This window comes from Halichoerus grypus, chromosome 12 (genome assembly GCF_964656455.1).
Source record: "Halichoerus grypus chromosome 12, mHalGry1.hap1.1, whole genome shotgun sequence".
Lineage (NCBI taxonomy): Eukaryota > Metazoa > Chordata > Mammalia > Carnivora > Phocidae > Halichoerus > Halichoerus grypus.
In genome coordinates this window covers 20,280,112-20,306,945 of record NC_135723.1, presented here as the reverse complement: position 1 = coordinate 20,306,945, position 26,834 = coordinate 20,280,112, and the positions used below count along the sequence as shown (strand labels likewise).

General features: G+C 39.0%; 1 protein-coding gene across 11 annotated transcripts in view; it reads right to left on the bottom strand.

Moving 5' to 3' along the window:
- SRPK2 (SRSF protein kinase 2) overlaps positions 1 to 26,834 on the bottom strand; it is a 240,667-nt gene that overhangs the window by 41,734 nt on the left and 172,099 nt on the right. The window lies entirely within an intron of this gene.

Here is a 26,834-nt window from a genome sequence, read left to right as displayed (position 1 = left end):
GCCGTCTTCTCTTTTAAGCAATAAATTCAATGCAAATCTTTTTGGGTCAGTAGAACATAACTCAGCAAAATAAAGATGTGTACTCTACCTCATTCTGCTTACGCCAATAGTTCATACATAACCAACAAGGAATCATATAATGTACAACAGTTTACCCTCCAACAGAGCTTGCTACTCTCCCCACACTTCCTGCCCCCTCAAACCCCTGCTGAGAAACAAGCTGGAGAGAGAGAGAGGACACCCTGTTGAGGCAGATACTTGGGAAAGGTAATGGTGCCTTCATAGATGTGTGGCATAAAAAGACCTTATTCTACATTTGGATGTAAAATAAGCAGGCTACAGGGTAGTGTGTAGAATATGATACCATTTTTGTGAAACGCACAAGGAAAAATCTAGGGGATAAGATGTTAGCAACAAACATCGCTGGGTATAAAATTACTTTTATTCTTTTTTATCTATCTTAATTTTTTCTAAAACAAACAATGCTTTCCTACGTTTTATTCTTTTAACATCTGCTTTTTTACTGCAACGTTATCTCTCATTTTTTAAATCTACAGAATTCTTAAAAATCACTCAAAAAAGACTTGGATAGTTCGTTCCCACCTAGTGTTCAGAGGCTCAAGGCAGGTGCAGAGGTATCCAAGCCACATCTTATAGTACATCTCAGTATCTTTCAGAGGGCTAGGAATAAACTTCAAGAAATACTATGAATGTTTATGAATATTTAAACTGTTACTCAACTGAATTAGTGAAGCAGGAATTTGACCAGATACTGAGTTTCTAAGATTCTTACTCTCCTACCACTACATCAGCATTTCTCAGATTTTAATATCAAAGTCTTTACAATATTCTGGGTAAAAGATACAAACTAAAGAATAATAAATTAAGAATATAGCAAATTATTAAACGGATGAATAGGTGGTGACTAAACTCACTGTTTCGCTCATTTCACAATATACACATATGTCAAGTCATATTAAGCTTATACAGTACTGTATTACTAAACACATATCTCGATAAAACTGGAAGAAAAAATGGCTTATTGCTTACTTAGAAGGTTAAACTAAAATTGAAGGGGGCTCTGAGTTTACAATACAATTTTTGAACCATTAAAATTAACACTGGAAAGGAGGAGGAAAAAACTTATAATTTTCCAAGTACAAATTAGGGGCACTGTGCTTGGCACTTTATTTTCAAAACTATGTTCCATGAAAGGAAAGTAAACTACAATATGTTGCAGGTGTTCCACGATGGGGGTGGGGAGAAGAAGAGAGGGGAAGTCCTTTTGGGAAATTCGAAGTTCAACAAATCAAAGCAGATTTCTTGACCAAGGGGTTCTAAGAGCCCAATGTCTTAACACACAGTGGGACATCAAAGAGAAGAGAGCATGCTGCAAATCTGAGACATATTTGCTCATGAAATGATTCCTTAAAAAAAAAAAAAAAAGGAACATTTCACAACACAAAGTATTTAGGAAATGCTGGTGTCTATGTCATCTCTTACAACCACGCCATAAAGCAGATGGTGTGATTTCTACACACCAAGTCTCAGAGACAGTAAGTATTAGGTTCAGGGCTGGAAACTGGGTCTGACTCCAAAGTCCACGCCCTGTCCACCAGGAAGAAATGTATTTCATTTTTAACAACTGCAGGACTTAGTAACTGGGGAACACTTGATAGCTTAATTAAAAGCTACTTACTACTTAACTGCATATTATTCCCAACATTAAAGTCTCTAAATTTAAAAATAACTTAATTACGCATAAAGAGAAGAAATTTGTATCATTATGGTATGTTTCAGACTTGGATTCTCCAACAACCAGAGTGTGTACGTGAGCAAAAACAGAAGAGCACTATATTTCCAATATAATCACAGCATAAGCACAGCCACTCCTTTTTCAATAGGACTTTGAAAGTTGAACAAAAGAAATTACTAGTTTAGTCCAGTTATCTCAGGAGCCCACAGATGATCTAAGAATAATGTACCTAGCAGAGGATTAAAAATAATAATAATAATAATGATATACCTAAAGGCAGGCCAACTAAAACAAGAGGGGGTAGAGAAGCAATTTTTTAATACAAATATAAAAACAATTAAAAGTACTAAACACTTATCCTTTTATTTTGAAAATACGACATAATTTCAAACCTATATTCCATAGATTCTCCTACCCTACCCCCCAGATCTCCATAGAAAACAAGTCTCTTCTGATCATTTTTCAACCTCTTCCCATAAAAGGGTAAATAACATCCATGCTGCCGGAAGGCAGAACATGACTCCCCACAGCAGACCACACCAACCTGCCCAACACCCACAGAATTAGAGAAAGTGGACACTCCAGTAACTCTCCCAATTAATTCTACAATTCCCTGAGATCAGCGAACAGCGTGCACCATAATGACTCCTAGCAGCGGACACTCCACGGCCTGCAACACTGCCTGGCACACTGGTAACAGTCACAGCCTAGACACGGACACCTCCTTCTGCTGCTTTACCAACACGCAGCACAGGAATTGATCAACAGTGCTCCCCACAGACCCTTCTCATGGCATCTGGCAGAGTACCAGGAAGATTCAAGCACCTGAGAAATACCACGACTTGGGGTTTAGCGGACACATTTGTACTTCACTATTTGTATTATTTATTATAAAAACCATGCACTTATCACTTAGAAGTTGACCTTTGATTATTAAAAAAATATTAGATTGGATTACAAATACTAGAGAATAAAAACTGATTGTTAAGTAATTAAGTTCACTCGCTGATTTCTTCTCCAACTCCCATCCCTCCAGCACACTGAAGAAAACTGTAACTAAAGCTCTACTCTATCAAGGCTCCAAAGCAGACAATTCTAAAACTATCCTTCTTAGCTGTTCTAGAATTGCTGGCCAAAGATGAAGATGACTCTCTTTTCCTTGCTGAGCCAAAAATAGGGTCAATTTGAGTGAATCAAAAATTCAGAACTCTTACCATACAAAATCGTTTGGAAGGATTTTCAGCGAAGTATTTTCTAATAAAGGTACTACTAAGTATTCATTTCTTTTGTACCAACACTACTTTCTCAGTCCTCTGATGGGGAGGTTTGTCTCCACAACCACTGAAGACTATCAAAAGTCTAAAGAAAAACTTGAGAATCACCTCCAACACACAAAGTCTTAAAAAAGGAAGGTGTGGTAAAAAGCAGTTTGTTCACAGAACGATAATACACATCTGGGATCACTGAAGATACCTGTGCTCCTTTCCTCAAAAGTTAATAGAACAAGCAGATACAAAAGCAGTAAGGATATGGAAGATTTGAATACACCACCAACCAACTTGATATAATTGACATTTATAGAACACTCTAATCAACAGCAAATATTTTTTTCAAGTACACAGAACATGTACCAACATAAACCATATACTGGGCATAAAACAAGTTTCAACAGATATTAAAAAATTCAAGTAATATAAAGCATGTTCTCAGACCACAATAGAATTAACTTAAAAATGAGTAAAAGATGGGGCGCCTGGGTGGCTCAGTCGTTAAGCGTCTGCCTTCAGCTCGGGTCATGATCCCAGGGTCCTGGGATCGAGCCCCGCATCGGGCTCCCTGCTCAGCGGGAGGCCTGCTTCTCCCTCTCCCACTCCCCCTGCTTGTGTTCCCTCTCACTGTGTCTGTCTCTGTCAAATAAATAAATAAAATCTTTAAAAAAAAAAAAATGAGTAAAAGAAAATACCACAAAATTGGGAAACTAACACACTTCAAAATAACCCATGGGATAAAGAAGAAATCAAAAGGAAATTATAAAGAATTTTACACTAAATGAAAATGAAAACCTAACCTCAGAATCTCTGAAATGTTGCTAAAACATTAAAACTTAAGAGGAAAATGTAGAGCACTCAATGCCCACATCAGAAAAAAGATTTCAAATCAATAAGCTCAGTTTCCAGCTTAAAAAAAAAACAGAAAAAGAACAAATGTAACTTCAAGTAAGCAGAAGAAAGAAGAGAATAAACATATGAGCTGTAATCAGTGAAATAAGAAACATTAAAAAAGAGAGAAATCAGTGAAACCAAAAGCTGGTTCTTTGAGAAAATGAAAATAATAAACTGGCTAAGTTGACCAGGGAAAAAAGAAAGAAAACACAAATTACCAACACAAGTGAGGTGACATCACTACATATTTTATAACTATTAAAAGGACAACAGAGAATATTACAAATATTTTTATACCTATAAATATGAAAACATAGACTAAATGGACAAATACCATGAAAAACACAACATACCCAAACTCCACGAATTACATACCTAAGTAACTCTATTTCAGTTTCTAAAAAAATCAATTTGTACTTAAAAACCTTCCCATAAAATATGAATTGGTGAAGAATCTCAAACATTTACAGGAAAAATACTAACAATTCTACATACTCCCTGAAAAGTGAAAAGGAGGAAATCCTCCCAATCTCATTCTATGAAGCCAGCATTACTTTGATTCAGACAATTTTCGCCATGATGTAGATATAAAAATTCTAAACAAAATTTCATCAAATCTAATCAAACAACATATAAAAAGGATAATACTCCATGACCAAGTGGGTTTTATTCCAGGAATGAAAACTTAGAAACCATATGATTAGCTGAATAAACGGGGGGAAAAAAAATTCTTAATATCCAACATGCACTCCTGGTCAAAAATCTGGACGAAGCAGGAACAGAAGGGCATCCGTAAAAAACCTACAGACAGCATCAGACTTAAAGTTGCCAGGGAACTGAAAGAGGGGGCTCATTACTAGATTAAAAGGATTAAAAAAACCATGAGTTAATGTAATGGGTAAATCCAATTAGGACCCAGATTTAAAAAGAAAAAAAAAATAGGTGTAAAAGACGCTTCTTGAGACAATTAAGTAAACTTAAATAAGATATGGATTTATTTGTTTTAAAATATTTTATTTATTTATCTCACAGAGAGAGACACACCGGGAGAGGGAACACAAGCAGGGGGAGTGGGAGAGGGAGAAGCAGGCTTCCCACGGAGCAGGGAGCCTGATGCAGGGCTCGATCCCAGGACCCTGGGATCATGACCCTAAACCAAAGGCAGACGCCCAATGACTGAGCCACCCAGGCATCCCAAGATGATATTACAGAATTATGCATTTTCTTAGTTATAACAATGACATTATGGCTATATAATGAGAATGCTTATTCTTAGGTAAGTCTGCTAAAGATTTTTTGGAGTAAACTGTCATGATTTTTGTAACTTCCTTTCCAGTAATTCAGCAAAAGAAAAAATGTATGTATGTATACAATAAAGCAAGTAAGAGAAAATGTCAGCAACTCTTCAACAATGCTAAAATGGTAACACTCTCCTCCACAGCGGAAATGCAGGAACTCCCTATACTATTCCTTCAACTATTCCTTCTATATGTTTGACAATTTCTATAAAAAAGGCATGTCATTTTTATTATTTATTTATTTATTTTTAAAGATTTTATTTATTTATTTGACAGAGACACAGCCAGAGAGGGAACACAAGCAGGGGGAGGGGGAGAGGGAGAAGCAGACTCCCCGCTGAGCCAGGAGCCCGACGTGGGGCTCGATCCCAGGACCCTGGGATCATGACCTGAGCCGAAGGCAGACACTCAATGACTGAGCCACCCAGGCACCCCAAGCATGTCATTTTTAACCAGTCTCTTACTCATTCCAAATGTGTGCTGGGAAGAGGGCTATCTAGAGGCAAGCCCAGAGTAGGTAAAAGCCAGTTTCAACCACTGGGGGACAGAGGAGGCTCTACAATGTGACCAGAGAGCACACACAGGTGGGACCCTACTTTTTCTAAAATGACCTCTAAGAAATAAAAGGGAAAGCAAGATAAAAAAAGCCTACTAAAGGCCCACTCTAGATTCCTTGCATTTATGATGACACTTATTATCATACCTACTGAACAAGTGTGTGTGTGTGTGTGTGTGTGTGTGTGTGTGTGTGTGTGTGTGTGTCAGGGGGTGGCCACTGAGGCTCTACCATCAGTCTGATGCCACCTGGGAAGGAACCAGGAGAGTCAGAATTAGAATCCAGATGTACCAGACTCAAAACACTGTGCTCTTTCTGCAATACCATGTTTTACTATTCACCCATCAGCTAAAATATGTACCCCTTTTCTTTCTGTCTGGGATTCTAATAAAAATTAAGTGCATCGCATTGTGAATAAACAGACAGGAAAAATTCTGAAATAAAATAAAAATTGCCATTTTAAATGGGATCTATTTTCTCAGCATAAGGTATCAATAACATGTCTGAGTTGGAAATGGTTTGTCTGTCAATGACTCATAAGAATCTATTGTAATTGCCTTTATAAACAAGATTTTACAAGTATTTAGTAACCATAATTTTGGTTACAAACTAGTTATGAAAATAAAGTATTGCTTTAAAATTTTATCCCACATAAGCTTCCTAAAATTTCACAGCCGCATCTCTCAGTTGTGAAAATTATGTTTACAGGCAACATCAAATAAAAATGTTGAAATCTAAGAAAATACTATTTTCGGGGTGCCTGGGTGGCTCAGTCGGTTAAGTGACTGCCTTCAGCTCAGGTCATGATCCCAGGGTCCTGGGATCGAGCCCCACGTCAGGCTCCTTGCTCAGCGGGGAGTCTGCTTCTCCCTCTCCCACTGCTGCTCCCCCTGCTTGTGCTCTCTCTGTCAAATAAATAAATAAAATCTTTAAAAAAAAAAAAAAAAGAAAATACTATTTTCTTCATTAGTAATTTAAAGTATAATTTAAATCACATTCACCCCACCCAAAACCACAAAATACCTAGGAATAAACCTAACCAAAGAAGCAAAGGATCTGTACTCAGAAAACTACAGAATACTCATGAAAGAAATTGAGGAAGGCACATAGAAATGGAAAAACATTCCCTGCTCATGGATTAGAAGAACAAATACGGTCAAAATGTCTATGCTACCTAGAGCAATCTACACATTCAAAGCAATCCCTATCAAAATACCATCAACTTTTTTCACAGAGCTGGAATAAACAATCCTAAAATTTGTATGGAATCACAAAAGACCCCGAATAGCCAGAGGAATGTTGAAAAAGAAAGCCAATGCTGGTGGCATCACAATTCTGGACTTCAAGCTCTATTACAAAGCTGTCATCATCAAGACAGTATGGTACTGGCACAGAAACAGACACATAGATCAATGGAACAGAATAGAGAGCCCAGAAATGGACTCTCAACTCTATGGTCAACTAATCTTTGACAATGCAGGAAAGAATATCCAATGGAAAAAAGACAGTCTCTTCAACAAATGGTGTTGGGAAAATTGGACAGCCACATGCAGAAGAATGAAACTGGACCATTTCCTTACACCACACACAAAAATAGACTCCAAATGGTTGAAAGACCTCAATGTGAGACAGGAGTCCATCAACATCCTAAAGGAGAACACAGGCAGCAACCTTTTCGACCTCAGCCACAGCAACTTCTTCCTAGAAACATCGCCAAAGGCAAGGGAAGCAAGGGCAAAAATGAACTCTTGGGACTTCATCAAGATAAAAAGCTTTTGCACAGCAAAGGAAACAGTCAACAAAACCAAAAGACAACCGACAGAATGGGAGAAGATATTTGCAAATGACGTATCAGATAAAGGGCTAGTATCCAAAATCTATAAAGAACTTATCAAACTCAACACCCAAAGAACAAATAATCCAATCAAGAAATAGGTAGAAGACATGAACAGACATTTCTACAAAGAAGACATCCAAATGGCCAAGAGACACATGAAAAAGTGCTCAACATCACTCGGCATCAGGGAAATACAAATCAAAACCTCAATGAGATATCACCTCACACCAGTCAGAATGGCTAAAATTAACAAGTCAGGAAACGACAGATGTTGGCGGGGATGCGGAGAAAGGGGAACCCTCCTACACTGTTGGTGGGAATGCAAGCTGGTGCAGCCACTCTGGAAAACAGTATGGAGGTTCCTCAAAAAGTTGAAAATAGAGCTACCGTACGACCCAGCAATTGCACTACTGGATATTACCCCAAAGATACAAATGTAGACATCCGAAGGGGCACCTGCATCCCAATGTTTATAGCAGCAATTTCCACAATAACCAAACTATGGAAAGAGCCCAAGATGTCCATCAACAAATGAATGGATAAAGAAGGTGTGGTATATATATACAATGCAATATTACGCAGCCATCAAAAAAATGAAATCGTGCCATTTGCGACATGGATGGAACTAGAGGGTGTTATGCTAAGCGAAATAAGTCAGTCAGAGAAAGACAAGTATCATATGATCTCACTGATATGTGGAATTTAAGAAACAAGACAGAGGATCACAGGGAAAGAGAGGAAAAAAATGAAACAAGATGAAACCAGAGAGGGAGACAAAGCATAAGAGACTCTTAATCTTAGGAAACAAACAGGGTTGCAGGAGAGGAGGGGGGTGGGAGGATGGGGTAACTGGGTGATGGGACATTGGGGAGGGTATGTGTTGTAATGAACACTGGATATTATATAAGACTGATGAATCATAGACCTGTACCCCTGAAACAAATAATAAATTATATGTTAACTGAAATTAATGAAAATAAAAAATAAATCACATGTACTCCAGTAGAAACATTAATAACACTACACATTAAGAGGCAGCAGAAATAAGGGTATTAAAAAATACCCCCAGCAGCCATCAAAACAAAACAAAACAAGGCAATAAGGAAGCCTCTGACACAACTATTCAACTCCCTTCAGACTGAGGGAGATTCAAAAGCAGTTAAGCAGAGAAATCACTGTTATTTAAAAACTCTTGAATATAGGGGTGCTTGGGTGGCTCAGTTGGTTAAGCGTCCCACTCTTGGTTTTGGCTCAGGTCATGATCTCAGTGTCATGAGATCGAGCCCCGGGTCAGACTACTCCTCAGCGTAGAGTCTGCTTGGGATTCTTTCCCTCTCCCTCCCCCCACCGCTCCTCCCCGATTGCTCACACACGCGTGCATGTGCTCTCTCTCTCTCAAATAAATAAATAAAATCTTTTTTTAAAAGCCCTCTTGAGGGGCACCTGGGTGGCTCAGCCGGTTAAGCGTCTGCCTTCGGCTCAGGTCATGATCCCAGGGTCCTGGGATGGAGTCCCGCATCCGGCTCCTTGCTTAGTTGGGAACCTACTTCTCCATCTCCTCCCCGCTCATGCTCTCTGTTGCTATCTCTGTCGCTCTCTCAAATAAATAAAATTTAAAAAAAAATAAAAATAAAAAACCCTCCTGATTATAAATTAATCTGTTATTATACCAAATATTCTCTGTAACACTAATAAATGGGAGCGAGCTCTACAGGGAAACCCAGAGCAAAGGAAAATGCTCCAAAAGAGGTTTCCTATTTATCTATGACCTAAAGCAGTAACAACAAAAATTACTTGAGAGTAAAATATAATAAAATGCAGAAACAATTTTTGCAGTAGAGCCGCAGTGATTTAAGTAGAATCCATACATTAAGAGACCTTGAATATACAAAATGTTAATATAAAGTCCAACAAATAATTTTAAGTTCTTGACTACCTGCCAATTATTTATTCAGATTTGTGCTTTAAAAAGGATGCCGATTAGAATCACACTGGCATTTACTAGCTATGTGACACTGAGCAAATTACTCTATTTCTCTGGGTATCTGCACCTACAGTCACCTGCTCAGGACTGTACCCGGGCACATATTCAGTGCCACAGAAGTGTTCCCTGTTGTTCTGCCATTATCCAAATCCACTGTGACTAATGACAGATTAATGAGTCAGCAGACTAGGGTTCAGGGTATTGTCTATAGCTATTTAAGATGGTAAAACTGGCCCAAAGTGTAATCTAATTCACTAACATAGCCCAATTAGTAAAAGGTTTGTGATACTCCAGATATGATGATGATTTAGAGCTGTCAAATGTTAAAAAGAAACTCGTCTTTTTTTTTAAAGGTTTTTATTTTAATTCCAGTATAGTTAACATACAGCATTATATTAGTTTCAGGTGTACACTATAGTGATTTGACAATTTTATACATTACGCAGTGCTCATCATGGTAAGTGTACTCTTTAATCCCCATCACCTTTTTAAGCCCCCCCCCCCCCCCCCCCCCCGCTCCATTCTGGTAACCATCAGTTTGTTCTCTACAGTTAAGAGTCTGGGGGCACCTGGGTCGCTCAGTCGGGTGGGTATCCAATGCTCGGTTTCAGCTTGAGTAGTGATCTTAGGGTGGTGGGATCAAGCCTCATGTTGGACTCTGCTCAGTACAGAGTCCACTTGAGATCCTCTCGCCCTCTCCCTCTGCCTCTCTCCCTACTCACACTCTCCCTCTAATAAATAAATCAAATCTTAAAAAAAAAAAAGTCTGCTTCTTGGTTTGTCTTTTTCCTTTGCCCATTTGTGTCTTAAATTAAGTGAAATCATATGATATTTGTCTTTCTCTGGCTGACTTATTTTGCTTTGCATTATATTCTCTAGCTCTGTCCACATTGTTGCAAATGGCAAGATTTCATTCTTTTTTATGGCTTATATTCCATTGTGTATGTGTGTGTATACACACCATATTTTCTTTATGAATTTATCGATTGATGGACATTTGGCCTGCTTCCATACTTTGTGTATGGTAAATAAAACTACAGTAAACACAGGGGTGCATGTATCCATTTGAATTAGTGTTTTAGTATTCTTGGGGTAAATACCCAGTAGTCCAGTTACTGGATCGTAGGGTAGTACTATTTTTAACTTTTTGAGGAAACTATATGCTGTTTTCCACAGTGCTGCACCAGCTTGCATTCTCACCAACAGTGCAAGAGGGTTCCTTTATTCTCTACATCTTCAACACACATTTCTGTATTGTTGATTTTAGCCCTTCTTACTAATGTGATACTAGTGTGAGGTGATATATTTCATTGTAGTTTTGATTTGCATTGCCCTGATGATGAGTGATGTTGAGCATCTTTTTATGTGTTTATTGGCCATCTGGATGTCTTTTTTGGAGAAGTATCTGGTTCATGTCTTCTGCCCATTTTTTGTTTTTTGGATGTTGAGTTGTATCAGTTCTTTATATATTTTGGATACTAACCCTTAATCAGATATGTCATTTGCAAATATTTTCTCCCATTCAGTAGGCTGCCTTTTAGTTTTGATTGTTTCCTTCACTGTGCAGCAGCTCTTTATTTTGATGTAGTCCCAGTAGTTTACTTTTGCTTTTATGTCCCTTGCCTCAGGAGGCATATCTAGAAAAATGATGCTATAGCTGATGCCAGAGAAATTATTGCCTGTGATCTCCTGTATGATTTTTATGGTTTCAACTTTTACATTTAGGTCTCTAATCCATTTTGAATTTATTTTTGTGCATGGTTTAAGAAAGTGGTCCAGTTTCATTCTTTTGCATGTAGATGTCCAGTTTTCCCAATACCATTTGTTGGAGACTTTTTCCCATTGCATATTCTTTCCTGCTTTGTTGAAAACTGACCATATCATTGTGGGTCTATTCCTGGGTTTTCTATCTTGTTCCCTTGATCTATGTATCTATTTTTGTTCTAGTAGTATACTGTTTTGATTACTACAGCTTTGTAATGTAACTTGAAGTCTGGAATTCTGATGCCTCCAGTTTTGTTTCTCTTTTTTCAAGACTGCTTTGGCTATTCAGGGTCTTTTGTGGTTCCATACAAATTTTAGGATTGTTTGTTCTAGTTCTGTGAAAAATGCTGTTGGTATTTTGATAGGGATTGCACTAAATCTGTAGATTGCTTTGGGTAGTACAGACATTTTAACAGTAATTTTCTTCCCATCCATGAGTATGCAATGTCATTCCATTTCTTTGTGTCGTGCTCAATTTCTATCATCAATGTTTTGTAGTTTTCAGCATCCAGGCCTTTCAACCTGTTTGGTTAAGTTTACTCCTAGGTATTTTATAATTTTTGGTGCAATTGTAAATGGGATTGTTTTAATTTCTCTTTCGCTGCTTCATTATGGGTGTATAGAAATGCAACAGATTTCTGTACGTTGATTTTGTATCCTACAACTTTACTGAATTTGTTTTATCAGTTCTAGCAGTTTTCTGGTGGAATCTTTTGGGTTTTCTATCTATCATATCATGTCATCTGCAAACAGTGAAAGTTTCACTTCATCCTTACTGATCTGGATGCCTTTTATTTCTTTTTGTGGTCTGACTGCTGTGGCTAGGACTTCCAGTACGAATTAAAGTGGTGAGAGTGGGTGGGTGGCTCAGTTGGTTGAGCATATGACTCTTGGCTTTGGCTCAGGTCGTGATATTGGGGTCATGAGGTCGAGCCCCACGAAGGGTTCCATGCTCAGCACGGAGTCTGCTTGAGATTCTTTCCCTCACCCTTTGCCCCCGCCCCTCCCCTCCACCAATGGCTCACGTGCTTGCGCTAATAAATAAATAAAATCTTTTTTTTTTAATTTATTTATTTGACAGAAAGTGAGCACAGGCAGGAGGAGCCAAGAGAGGGAGAAGCAGGCTCCCCACAGCAGGGAGCCCGATGCGGGGCTCGATCCTAGGACCCTGGGATCATGACCTGAGCTGAAGGCAGACATTTAACCAACTGAGCCACCCAGGAGGCCCTAAATAAATAAAATCCTTAAAAAAAAAAAAAAAAAGTGGTTAGAGTGGACTTCCTTGTCTTGTTCCTGACCTTAGGGGAAAAGCTCTCAGTTTATCCCCACTGAGTGTGGTGTCTGCTCTGTGTTTTTCATATATGGCCTTTATTATGTTGAGGTATGTTCCTTGTAAACCTAGTTTGTTGAGGTTTTTTTCATGAATGAATTTGGTACTTTATCAAATGTTTTTTCTGCATTTACTGAAAGATCATATGCTTTTTATCCTTTTACTGATGTATCACACTGCTTAAAGAAACTCTTTTTATTTATCAATGGTGTATCTAAACATTAAAATATATTTATAAAGGAATCTAGATTTTCAAAATTCAAGTTTAATGTCATTTCCCAAGAGATGGAAGTGTGGCTCATCATCATCTTACAAAACCTGTGGCTTCTATCCTGGGTGCTCTCTGCCCGCCTCTCTGCTAAGCTATCTGCCTTGTTGTGAGCAGCCCTGGAGAGAGGCGCATGTGGCAGGTAACCGAACCCTCTCATCAACAGCAGGGAGGAACTGAGACCTGCCCACAATCAGCGAAATGATCAGGCAAGCAGGTCCTTTGGGCGAGTCAAGCCTGCAGATTACTGCAGCCCCAGCTAGACTATAACCTCATGAAAGAACTTGCTCCCAGACCAACCAGATTTCTGCACATCTTCTGAATATAGACATTGATGGCCTTTGTTCCAGACTATCTTTCAAAGGATTCCAAGGCGAATAGCCTTGGAAAATAGCTATGCTATCTCCCACTGGGGAAGAGGGCACATTGGTTTGCTGTCCAGTACGATAAGTATCTCCCCTCAGGAACAAAGGTTGGGCAGGTTTGGTTGCATACCCATAAAAGAGGAGAGTTTCCTAAGCTTGAAGCTCCTCAGCTTTGATATAAAGGCACAGTGTGCAGAGCATAGGCCTGGGCCTGCCTCCACATGGCCCTTGTGGGACTGGGGGGGGGTAAGGGGGGCACATGCTGCCTGTCGTTCTGTGAGTGATAAAGCCCTTTGTTTCTGACTCAGGAGTCTCATGCCTTCTGCAAGCATCTACGGAACTGGCTAACTTATCAGCTTGCAGGAAGAATAAAAGCTCACAAATGTCTTGGTTCATGGTAGATTTATCTTTAGCACCATGAAAAAGCACTCTTGTTTAGAGTGACTAGTTTGTTTTCATCTTATGAAAACTGTCAGTCTCACAACCACTGCATTTCCTTCCTTTGATGACTAAGAAACCCAGAGGAAAATTTGCAACACTCTTAAATTATACAGATATCTATTTATAAATCTTCATGTATTAACCTTAATGTGACTAATTTTTTTCTATCATTTCCTCAGCTATTTGTCTATTATATCCTATGTATTTTATGTGTAAAATGTCTCAAGTGTGTAAAGTGTTAAGATACAGTTAACAGCTACTTATCTTTCAGGATAAGCTCAAACAAGGTTCTCTCCTTGGAAGCATTTCCTGATTTTTCTGGGAATATTTTAATTATTCATTTTCTCATTTGTCTTTCCCCAGGAGATTTTATTTTAAAGATTTTATTTTTTTAAGTAATCTCTACACCCAATGTAGGGCTCAACTCAAAACCCCGAGATCAAGAGTTGCACACTCCACCAAATAAGCCAGCCAGGCACCCCTTTCCCAGGAGATTTTAAACACTACAAGGAGAAAGACAGTATCCCCAGCATACAGTACCTGGATCACAACAGGCAAAGCAATAAATACACCAGGGAGAAAGCAGAGAACACAAGAGACACAGATGGGAGCGAGGTTGGTTCTCTGTTCCTTGGTATGGTGTGAGGGAGAAACCTGAAAAGGCTTTACCAGTTTATGATGTGGCCTAACATTAAATTCTGGGTTAATATTACACTCTAACAGAAAAACAGAGGAAGGCCCAGAAGGAAAAAGAGATAGCAAGAGGAAAATTACAACAGCAGGAAGGCATGTTCTGAGGCGCCTGGGTGACTCAGTCGTTAAGCGTCTGCCTTCAGCTCAGGTCATGATCCCAGGGTCCTGGGATCGAGCCCCACATCGGGCTCCCTGCTCTGCAGGAAGCCTGCTTCTCCCTCTGCCACTTCCCCTGCTTGTGTTCCCTCTCTCGCTGTGTCTCTGTCAAGTAAATAAATACAAATCTTTAAAAAAATAAAAATAAAAATAAAATAAATACTTCTGTTTGCTGCTAAGAGGAAAACAAGAAAAGCACTTTGGGATCAGATTGTGAAGAGCCTTGAGAGTTGTTCAAGTTTAGACTTCCGTTATTAATTGAGAACAAAATTTAGTAATACAGTATATCCTTAGAATATTTCTCTTTATTTCTCTTATGACCAGATGGGGAAAAGTAAACTAATAATTTAAAGGTATCCCAAGTAATAGCACACAAAAACACCGCTAAGAGAATTGTGTAGTGGAAAAATTATACTTTTTATACTGCAAAATTAAAATGTACAGTATTTAAGACAAATTGCTAAGAAGGAAACTGAGCTGTGATAATACTTACAAGATCCTGAACATGGCCATCACAGGATCTAAAAACATTTAAGGGTAAAGTCCACTAATAGCTCCAAATATTTACAAAGTTGGAACGTGATTCTAGACAAAAGTCAAATACAGTAAGAATTTCATCTGCTTTTATGATCAATAATTAGGTTTCTTGTCATTTTAGTGCCACAATTTTGTAGATACAGCCAAATTTTTCTAAAATATAATGATGTTGACATTTTCACTTTGTTAGAAAAGACCCTCAAGGGGCATCTGCCTGGCTCAGTCGATAGAACATGCAACTATTGGTCTTGAGGTTGTGAGTTCGAGCCCCATGCTGGGTGTAGAGATTACTTAAAAATAAAATCTTAAAAAAAAAAAAAGGAATGACAGAGCCCACAGTGGACATGCAAATCCCACGGTGGGGCAGGGCAGACTCCAGAAGTCTAATCTCTACAGTCTATAGTCTAGAACACTCCTGAATCATTTCTTAATCCAGCAAGAATGGTTTAGAACACAGTATACTATAAATACACCTTCAAGGTAGGTAGTCCTTAAAATGCAGAGGAGTTAACATCAGATTATAAATGGTTAATGGATATTTTTTCTTTTTTTTTTTTTTAAAGATTTTATTTATTTATTTGAGAGAGAGAGAGAGAATGAGAGAGAGAACATGAGAGGGGTTATGGTCAGAGGGAGAAGCAGACTCCCTGCCGAACAGGGAGCCCGATGCGGGACTCGATCCAGGGACTCCAGGATCATGACCTGAGCCGAAGGCAGTTGCTTAACCAACTGAGCCACCCAGGCGCCCGGTTAATGGATATTTTCAAGAGACCAAGTACAGAGATTCACTTGACTCTACAATTTGGGTCACAAGCTTTTTTTCTCATACATACACATACAACAAGTGTGCAATTTCACTAAAAATATATTGTACATACCAATAACCTACAAATCTCAGAATTCACAGCTAAAGAGAGTTCACAGACACATTTTGTATCCATTACCAATACTTTCTACTGTTTCTTAAATACACAGTGCCAGGCACAGCCATTTATCTCTTCATGTATCTTTGATAAGAGAATGTAAACCATTGCTCTATTAAATATGTTGTTATAAAATTTACCCTTAAATTGAAAAATACAGTCAACAGAAAATAAACCTCGATTCTTTAAAGTCCTTCTGAGCGTCTAGTTAATACACCTACTTAATAGTATGCTGTAAGATAAATACTCCAGAGGACTGACAGAGGTGTAATTTTTCAGGTATAATTTTGTCATTTAATGAAATCAGTCTTTATGTCTATCCCTCTGCATTAATTTTGGTTGTTTACAGTTCTTTTTTAAAAAAACAGATTTCTCAGGGAAAAATACTCCCTCAAGACCTGCATGTACCTAACAATTTGCATGGGACCTTTATAACTGAAGGTCAATGTGACTGGATACAGAACACTTGGCTCAGAATTTCTTTCCTTCAGTATGTCAAATGCAAAATGTCTTTTGGCCTACAACGTTGATGTACAAAAGTTTGATAACAATCTGATTTTCCTCTGATAAGACATGTGGTCTTTCTGCCTAAAAATTTTATCACTACATCAAACAGATTAAGGCTGCAGTGTTTATTGGGATTTTATTATTTTTCCAGCTTTTATATCTTATTTCTTATTCTTAGCCTTCTCCTTACTTGATTTGTGGACAAAGAAAGAGTAAATAGATATTATTTGAAATTCTGAAAGGGTGTTCTCTCCCCTTTTAGTAAACATGGGCTTTAGTATAAGAACTTGGACATTATTCATATGTACTCAAAGATTCTGGGCTCATTTCTTGGTTCTTAATTATGTTCTAGGTAAGTTCAAATACAATATATTAAAATATGAACAGGGAAAATAATTGATCTTGGAATGAGAAAGCCTTAATTGGGTAAAAGCAGAATTCAGAAATCAGAAGACAGGCAAAAAATACTAAGATTTCTTTCAGTAACTAAGGAACTTTTCAAGTAAAAGTACCCTGAAAGCAGTTCCCTGGCTACTTGAAACCAAAGCCCATAATTATACGCACTCAGATATCAATATATAACTGAAAGACTACATTCCTTCAAGAAGTCAAGGCTCATTGTTATTTTTGGCTCCTACTGACCACAAGAGAGCAAGGATATACCAAAGTGCACAGCAAGGTTGGACTCAACCACACAACTGTAGGCATCTTCCCAAGCAGATGTTACATCTTATAAAAAATGAAGAATAATACATTGTCAATAATCCAAATTCTCAAGAAATTTTAAAAATGGGAAAAAGAACATAGGTCTTAGATTCAAAGGACTACAAATGTAGTAAATGAAAGGTCTTCAACATATATATATGGAAAATAGAACTTACTTTGGAGCCTCAATCTAAAGCCCCATCTAGTTTTATAGTCCAAAAGCAAAGAATGCTTTCTAGTTTAATCATCATGAGAAAGCCTGACTCATGTACCAACTTGTGCATACTCCTATATGAGGCGCCCGACACAGCAATTTAGATACAGTTAGTGGGTTTCAGGTTTAGGACTTATAATCTATGCCAGACAAAAAGAGTATTAAATGAATTTATGCTTTAGGGAAAGTAGTTAAATGATTACACCAAAAAATACATCTAGCTAAACATAGATGGGAGGCCGCAATGTCTTTTCATTAAGTTCTTGTGACATTCTTCTGACAAATTGTATTCTCCAAAAAGGGACACAACGGTATCTTCCAAACCACTTGCTCTTCTAGAATCCCAAAGTTCTATCATGAAGAAATGGACTCTACTTCTCTTCCCTTCCTTCCTGGCTTCCGAAATGCTTCCAGCCGAAAGAATGTAGCACAAGTGATGGCCTGGTTTCTGAGGCTAGGTTGTAAAAGCCAACACAGCTCTCACTTTGAAAGGTGGAGGTCTGCTTTTGGAACTCTGAGTCACCAGGTAAGTCTGAATACTCTAAGGCTGCCATGCTGTGAGGAAGCCAAGCCACATGGAGGTGTTCCAGTTGGCAGTTACAGCCTTCCAGTCCTCGGTCCCAGGGACCAGACATGTGAGTAAGTAAGCTTCCAGATGATTCCAGTCCCCAGCCCATCGAGTCACTTGAAGCCTTTGAGAGGTCTCAGCTGAAGACACAGACATCATGCGGCAGAGGCAAACCATCCTATTTTTGCCCTTTCTAAATTCCTGATCCATAAAATCATAAGCAAAATTAAAAACTGGCATAAGGCTGCTAAGCTCTGGGATAATTCATTATTCAACAATAATAACCAGTCACTATTCTGCTCACCACAACAGCTATGTAAAACCTCCCTATTCTGCAAGAAAGAAGTGACTCGATCTCTACAAGACTACTATCACCAAAATTCACTCACTTACTTCTTTCTTTGCCAGCCCCTCAAGTTCTCTTCAGATTTCTTCTCTTCTGCATAGAAATATGTTCAAGGGATCCTGTACTAAAATCAACTTTCCCTTATTAATTGGATAACCAATTAACCTCACCCCCAACAAGCTAAAATGTTTTCATTTAACTGCTAAATTTTACCCAAGAACCTGCTATGATCTCTCCAGTACACCCGGTCGTCTCCATGACCTCAGTTGATGGGGTCTCTAGGGACACTCCCTGCAGACAGTTCACTGGCCCTGTCTTAACCTTCATCCTCCTCAAACCGTGGCTTAGCTGAATACTGCTATTATTAAATCCTTCCTTCTTGAAATCTCCTTCTTCTATGCCTCAGACCTAACAGTCTTGGAGAGAACTTTACCATCTCAGTGTATTACTAATAGAGGAAAAATTACTATTCTCCCAGCAAGAACTTTGGTCTGGAAGTCTGATGAGAGATTGAAGTTTAAAGGCTCACAGTGAATTTGAGTGGTATAGTGAAAAGAGCTGAGTAGCCTGAAAGGATCAACAGAAGTCACAAAACTATGTAGAATGATTTTAATTAGCACATAAAAGGACAAAGGAGTAAAGCATAATCAAGATTATGATGAAATTACAGTAAAAGAACTAAACCTTCTTTAAAAGAATAAGCAAGATCATATGACACAAAAAGAATAAAATCAAGCTTTAAAAACCCAATGGTCAAAAAAATATGAAGGGGGCGCCTGGGTGGCTCAGTGGTTGAGCAGCTGTCTTGGGCTCAGGTCACAATCCCAGGGTCCTGGGATTGAGCCCCGCCATGGGGCTCCCTGCTCCGCGGGAAGCCTGCTTCTCCCTCTGCCTGCCGCTCCCCCTGCTTGTGCTGTGTGTGTGTGTGTGTGTGTGTGTGTGTCAAATAAATAAATAAAATCTTTAAAAAAAAATATGAAGGACACAATTAACTTCAGAAATGTTAAATACAATCGGCCAGTCTTACGAAAAATCAAATGGGTAAAATAAAAATAGAGATTGTTGGTAACACCATGTACTTAGTGGTGCTATGTGGAACCATCCTCATGTACCCTTGGTAAATGTATAAATCAGTATAATCTGTCTGGAGGGCAACTGGTGACGACTTTTTATCCTCCCCAAGATTTTATTTTTAAGTAATCTCTAACCCAAAGTGGGGCTTGAACTCACAACCCTGAGAGCAAAAGTTGCAAGCTCCACCAACTGAGCCTGCCAGGCACCCCAATAGTGACATGTTTTAAAGTCAAAATGTGCTGTGCTACAAACTAGCTAATCCCATGTACACATTCATGCTCAAAACAAACCCATAAGATGAATATACAAGCAGTTCCCAGTAGCATTATTTACAAAAGTTTGAAAAGGGGAAACATTTAAGTATCAAAGTTAAAGTAAATAAACAGAGGGGCGCCTGGGTGGCTCAGTCATTAAGCGTTTGCCTTCGGTTCGGGTCATGATCCCAGGGTCCTGGGATCGAGCCCCGCATCGGGCTCCCTGCTCAATGGGAAGCCTGCTTCTCCCTCTGCCTCTGCCCCTGCTTGTGTTCCTTCTCTCACTCTGTCTCTGTCAAGTAAATAAAATCTTTAAAAAAAAAATAAAGTAAATAAACAGAATAAAATATTATGCAGAAAACAATGATGCAGAACTATATTTAGATTCATGGAACTGTATCCATAAATATTACTGAAAGAAAAATAGCATAATAAGGATCATGCACAGATCAATTTCATTTATGGAAGTTATACACATATGGATATATATATATATACACAAGAATTTCTGGGAGGACACCTATGAAACTTTTTTTTTTTTTTTAAGAGAAAGCGGGGGGCGGAGGGAGCTGGGGCGGAGAGAGACTCCCAAACAGAGCCCACACCCAGCACAAAGCCTGTCACAGGGCTTGATCCCACAACCTGAGACCATGACCCAAGCTGAAACCAAGAGGAGCGACCCAGGTGGCTTTTAAACCCTTTAAATCCACCTTGGGGAAATGGACTGTGGAATACTGTTTTGGAAGTAAAAGGGAGAACTTTAAGTTTTTGCTTACTTTCTACTTTGTCTGAACTTTTAACATTACCATATATAAAACTTTTATAATATTTTTTGAACTAGCAAATAAGAAGTAAGCGTATTCCACAATGCAAGTTTAAATAAAGAACTATATAGGAATATGGATGTATGGTCACTTACAACCGTAGGTATGATGAACCTCAGGTCTTAACATCAAAAGCCAACAAGGAAATGGGGGCATCACAACAGTGCTAAAATCATTAATAATAAATTAGGAGAGGGTAGCAGTATGGTTTCCCATGTACTGAGAGTGGAGGAAAATTCTCACAGACCCTCATAATGAGAACATGCGTTATTATGAGCGATGGCCTCAGGAACAAGAGCATGTTTATCTGAGTACATGCACACATACACATAAATAGCAACTCCAAAGAAGATATGTAAATGGCCAATAAGCATATCAAAGGATGATCAATATCAACAGTCATTTAGAAAATAAAAATCAGGGGCCCCTGGCTCGCTCAGAAGAACTCTTCTGAGTTCTTGATCTCAGGGTTGTAAGTTCGAGCCCCATGTTGGAAGCAGAGATTACTTAAAAATAAAATCTTTAAAAAAAAAAAAAAAATCAATATCAAAATCACAATGAGATTCCACTTCAGTACCACTAGCATGCCTAAAAAAGAATAAGTATTGGCAAGGATGTAGAAAAACTGTAACCCTCATACACTGCTGGTGGGAATATCCAGTGATATGCAGCTTCTTCAGAAAAATAGTCTGGCAATTCCTCAAGATATTAAACATGGAGTTACAATATGACCCAACGACAATTCCACTCCTAGGCATACCCAAGAAAATGAAAACATGCCCACTTAAAAACTCATATACAAATACACACTACACACACACACACACATATATACACACACTACACGCATACACACACAGAGTAGCGTATTCTTAATAGCCCAAAAAATAGAAACCAAATGTAAATCAACTGATAAATGAACAAAATGTAATATATCTCAACCACAGAATATTATAGTATAAAAAGGTATAAAGTAATAATATATGCTATAACATGGATCAAAGTTAAAAAGATGCTAAGTATGCCAGCTACGAAAGACTACATACTATAGGACTCTATTTACATGAAATGTCCAGAATAAGCAAATCCACAGAGAAAAGAAAGTAGATTAGTGGTTGCCAAGGACTGGGAAGAATGGGGATGAGGACTGCTAATGAACATATTTCTTTTTTGGGGTGATGAAACTTTTATGGAATTAGTGCTAATAGTTGCCCAATCTGTAAATATACTGAAAACCAATGAATTGTAGCCTTTAAAGTGGTAAATTTTATGTAAAGTATTCCCCCCCTTTCTAGTAGTTTCAATTAGCATGGTCAACTGCAGTCTGGAAGCAGATGATCCTCCTCCTAGCATTCACCAGAAGATCAATAGTAGCCTAACACGAGGTCACAATGCCTAGGTCATTCCCCTCACTTCACCTCATCTAGTAGGCATTTTTTTTTTTTTTAAGATTTTATTTATTTATTTATTTATTTGACACAGAGAGAGCACAAGCACAGGGAGAAGCAGAGGGAGAGAGAGGCAGACTCCCCACCGAGCAGGGAGCCAGACAAAGGGCTCGATCCCAGGACCCTGGGATTATGACCTGAGCCGAAGGCAGACACTTAACGACTGAGCCACCCAGGCGCCCCATGGCAGGCATTTTTTCATCTCGCATCGCCACAAAAACAAGAAGGATGAGTACAGAACAATAAGACAATTTGAGAGAGAGAGGGAGGGAGTGAAAGAGAGAGAGAGAGAGACCACATAACTTTTATTACAGTATATTATAATTGTTCTATTTTATTATTGTTCTTGTTAATCTCTTTACTGTGCCTGATTTATTTATAACTTAAAATTCATCACAAGCATGTATGTAAAGGAAAAAACATGTATATATAGGGTTTGCTACTACCTGCAGCTTCAGGCATTCATGGGGGTCCAGGAACATAACCCTAGTGGATTGGGGTGGGGGAGCTATTGTAATCAATACAGGAAATTGTATGAGAAAAAAAAAAACCAGCAAGTTTTCAAGTACTGCTAGTCAATACAAAATAGAAAAAAAAAACAAACCACAAACCTTCAACAAAATCTAAAACTCCTTTACTTCATTTCAATCTTTTCAATTCTAGGTTGAAACAGGATCCAGTACAGATAAATAGGAAAATCACTCTACCCAATCCATTCTACCAATCCAGAATATCAATAACGCTAAGAAGGAGAGGGATCTGGATAAGGAACTCTTAATAATACAGTTCTTTTTTATACTAGCAGAGAGAGAGAAATAAAAAACACAGGCAACTCTATTGTAAACTTCAAAGTTGCTAAGAGACTAGATTGTAATCATTCCCACTACAAAAAGGAAATGATAATTATGTGAAATGATAGAAGTGTTATCCAACGCTAAGGTAGTAATCATAGGGGGCGCCTGGGTGGCTCAGTCAGTTAAGCGGCTGCCTTTGGCTCATGTCATGATCCTGGGGTCCTGGGATCGAGCCCCATGTCTGGCTCCCTGCTCAGCGGAGAGCCTGCTCCCTCTCCCTCTGCCTGCCACTCTGCCTACTTGTGCTCTCTCTCTCTGTCAAATAAATAAATAAAATCTTTTTTTAAAAAAAAAGGTAGTAATCATAGTACAATATATCAACGTATCAAGTCAACACCTTCACTTACACAATGTACATCTTACACTTACATAATGCTGCACTGTCAATTATATCTTAGTAAAAATAAGTTTGAAAAAAGAGAGAAAATAAATTATTCTAAAACTTGTCTCATTACTAGGTTCTGTTTGTAAATGTTCTTAAAATCCTAATTTAGGTCCCAAATAAGAATCAAACATGCTTGGGGCCCACTGAGAGAACTGGTAGACAGCCCCAAAGAGCCAGAATGTATCAGTTTGGGGCCAAAGAAGGAAGGTAAAGGAAGTTATATTCCCGCGTGAGTTGGGAAGCAGATTGGGAGAGGACGGGACAGAGAAGCAGGCCAGCAGCCCCAGGAAGTGTCTGCACAAAGGGCCCGGGGGGGACGTGGGGAGCACAGTGGCGCAGGCAGTGGGTGCTGTGCAGACCCCGGCTGAGCCCCCCCATCCTGCTCTGGCACCGAGCACAGGGGGGACAGCCCCGGCAGCAAGGCCAAAAGCAATCCCACAGCGGGTACCGGCGGCACCCAGGGCAGCGAGGAGCGGGGAGAAGGCCCATGGCAGACAGCACGTGGTGGCTCGGGCCCAGCCCCATGCCGCCCACCTCTGGGGACGTGCAGACCCAAAAAAGGGCCAATGATGCAGGGGGCTGACAGGCAGGAACAAGAACCACGGACATTTAGAAGGCAACTAAGAACCCTCTACACCAAAAAATGGAAAATTCCAGTTACACAACTGAATATGTACAGGAATTTTTCACAGAGACGAACAGAGCTGCTGTCTGCTTAGTTCCTCGATCTGCTCCATGTCAAGCTGAACCCCAGGCTCTGGCTGCTCTCCTAACTCCCTGACTGCTCTGTTTCTTGCAACCTGTTCTTTCTCCTCCTGTATTCCATTGGATCTCCCAAAGGCCTGTCAGTAACAGCCTTCCTGCATCTTTTTTATTAATTTAACACCTCTTAAATGATTTGTTTTCCTATCAAATCTGTACCACTTGTGTAAGGTTTGGGAAGAGTCTACGAGAACACCTCCACTTCCCACAGAACTGCAGAGCTGAGGAGTCCGAAAGACCTCACCGCTGACACCAATTGCCAAGTTTGCAGGTTCCAAACACAAGCCCAGCTGCAATAGTTAATCTGTAAGAAGAACGCACAGAACTCCTGGAAAGCTGTTATACTCATGATTACATTGTACTATAAACATAAGGGCCACAGATTACAGTCAATCAAAGGAAGAGATGTATGGGGCAGGATCCGAGGGTCCCAAATGCAGAACATCCAGGTGTCCTCTTCCAGTGGAGTTAAATCAAGACTCGGATGCTTAACCAACTGAGCCACCCAGGCGCCCTGGGCAGTGTTACATCCTTTACTACACCATTTGCTAGCTGCTCTTCCGAGCCCCAGATTCGTATTTCTAGCTGTCTTTTTGATATCTACACCAGTTTCTTTAAACTAAATGAATAAAGTCAAACTCAAAATTTACCCAGACCAACTGTGATTTCACTGTTCCTGTTAATAGTGCCAAATCCACTTCTTTCCAATAAGGAATTGAGGCAGTTCATAAAACCACAATAAAAGATACAAAATTAGAAGGAAATTGGGGCAAAGAAAAAATAGCCCAGAAAAAAAGAAAAGAGAATAATGCTGCAGTGAAGTTAGGACACAGAATGCAATGCTGGAAATTCGTGCTCACTTGTTAACAGGAGGGCTGTGCATTTGGCTCTGAGTTCTTTAATAGCCAAATAACATCTTAACAAAGAAGAGATGGCAAGCAGATTCAAAATTCACAGAGTCCTTTTAAAAAAAAAAAGACGCCCAGAATGCACTGCTGTTCTTCCAGGCGCCCCACAGTTCAAGACTTGGAAGGGTTTTCATCACGGTCCTCTATATTCAGTCTTTTGTCAAAGATAGAGATGCTTCCTCCGAAATGCTGCTTGCTTTTTTGACCTCTCCATTAGTGTATCTTCTCTCTCTAATCAGTCAAGATTTACAAATTAATCTTTCTTAAATAGAGCCATCCTCTGTGCAAAATCTGCAATGGTTCCTCAGTGATAGGGTTTTTTAAATTTTTTTATTTTATTTTTATTATTATTATTTTTTAAGATTTTATTTATTTATTTGACAGAGAGAGACACAGCGAGACAGCGAGAGTGGGAACACAAGCAGGGGGAGCAGGGGAGGGAGAAGCAGGCTTCCCGCTGAGCAGGGAGCCCAATGTGGGGCTTGATCCTATGACCCTGGGATCATGACCTGAGCTGAAGGCAGACACTTAACGACTGAGCCACCCAGGCAACCCATACAGGGTTTTTTTTAAACTTTTTTTTTTATTTACAAAGAAATGCTTAGTACAGAAAACCAAGAAAAAGTAAGACAAAGAGGTAAAACACACACACACACACACGAGAAATCCTATAATCCACATATAACTAGGTATGGCAACCATTTCTTAAATTGAGGTAAAATTGGGATGCCTGGGTGGCTCAGTCAGTTAAGTGTCTGCCTTCGGCTCAGGTCATGATCCCAGGTCCTGGGATAAAGCCCCACATCGGGCTCCTTGCTCAGCGGGGAGCCTGCTTCTCCCTCTGCCTTCCGCTCCCCCTGCTTGTACGCTCTCTCTCTGATGAATACATTTTTAAAAATAAATAAATAAAAATAAATAAATTGAGGTAAAATTTACATACAATGGAAGTCAAACATCTTATGTACACAATTCCCTGATATTTGACAAATGTATACACCCTAATCAATATGAAGAATATTTCTCCAAACTTCCTATGTTCGCTCTCCTGGTCACGTTCTTTGTCAGCTAGCTATGTAACCAATATTTTTCCTAGTCTGAGGCTGGTCTTCTCATTTTTAAAAGTGCCTTTAAATCTGTAAATATTTTTCATTTTGATGAAATCAAATTTATTAATTTTTATTTTGTAGTTAATACTTCTTGCATACTCTCTAAGAAATCTTCCCTTACTGCAAGTTTGTGAAGATAACCTCCTACTTTTTTTTCTTTTTATAAGCTTTACACTTTTAGCTTTACATTTATATCTACGATCCATTACAACCTGTAAAGAGAGCTAAAAAATATCTATCTACACATTTACCGTAAGATCAGAAACAATCAACGATGTCCACTCTTACCACTTCTATTCAACCTTAAGCAGGGAGCAAGGAAGAAAGAAAGAGAAATAAAATGCATAAATAATGTTGAGGAAAACAAATATCTGCATGATACCTGTGATATGATAAATGACCTATGTGCAAAAATCCCAAGAAAGCTACATACATACAAAGTTTTTTTTTTCCAATACATATCTTACTAACTGGTGTTTTAATTTACTTCATGTACAAATTGCTTATCCTCATCTTCGTCCTCTACATGACGCTCCCAAACTCCTCTTCAACCTAATCTACACATCAGCTTTTTGCTCGCTGTGGGCTAGGAAAATAAGGGCGCTCAGCACTTCCCAGAAACGCTGGTCCCAGCTTCCGGGGCTGAGTCAGAGAAGTGTCCTGTGCCATCAATAAAGTCCAATAATTCTCCAGCAGCAAGGCCCCCTTTACATTTTCTAGGAAGTCTTTTACCTCTAACCAAATCCGTCAATCCTCTAAAAGCTCTCACCAATCTTCCCTTTTTTCCCTCTTATAATTATTACCCACAC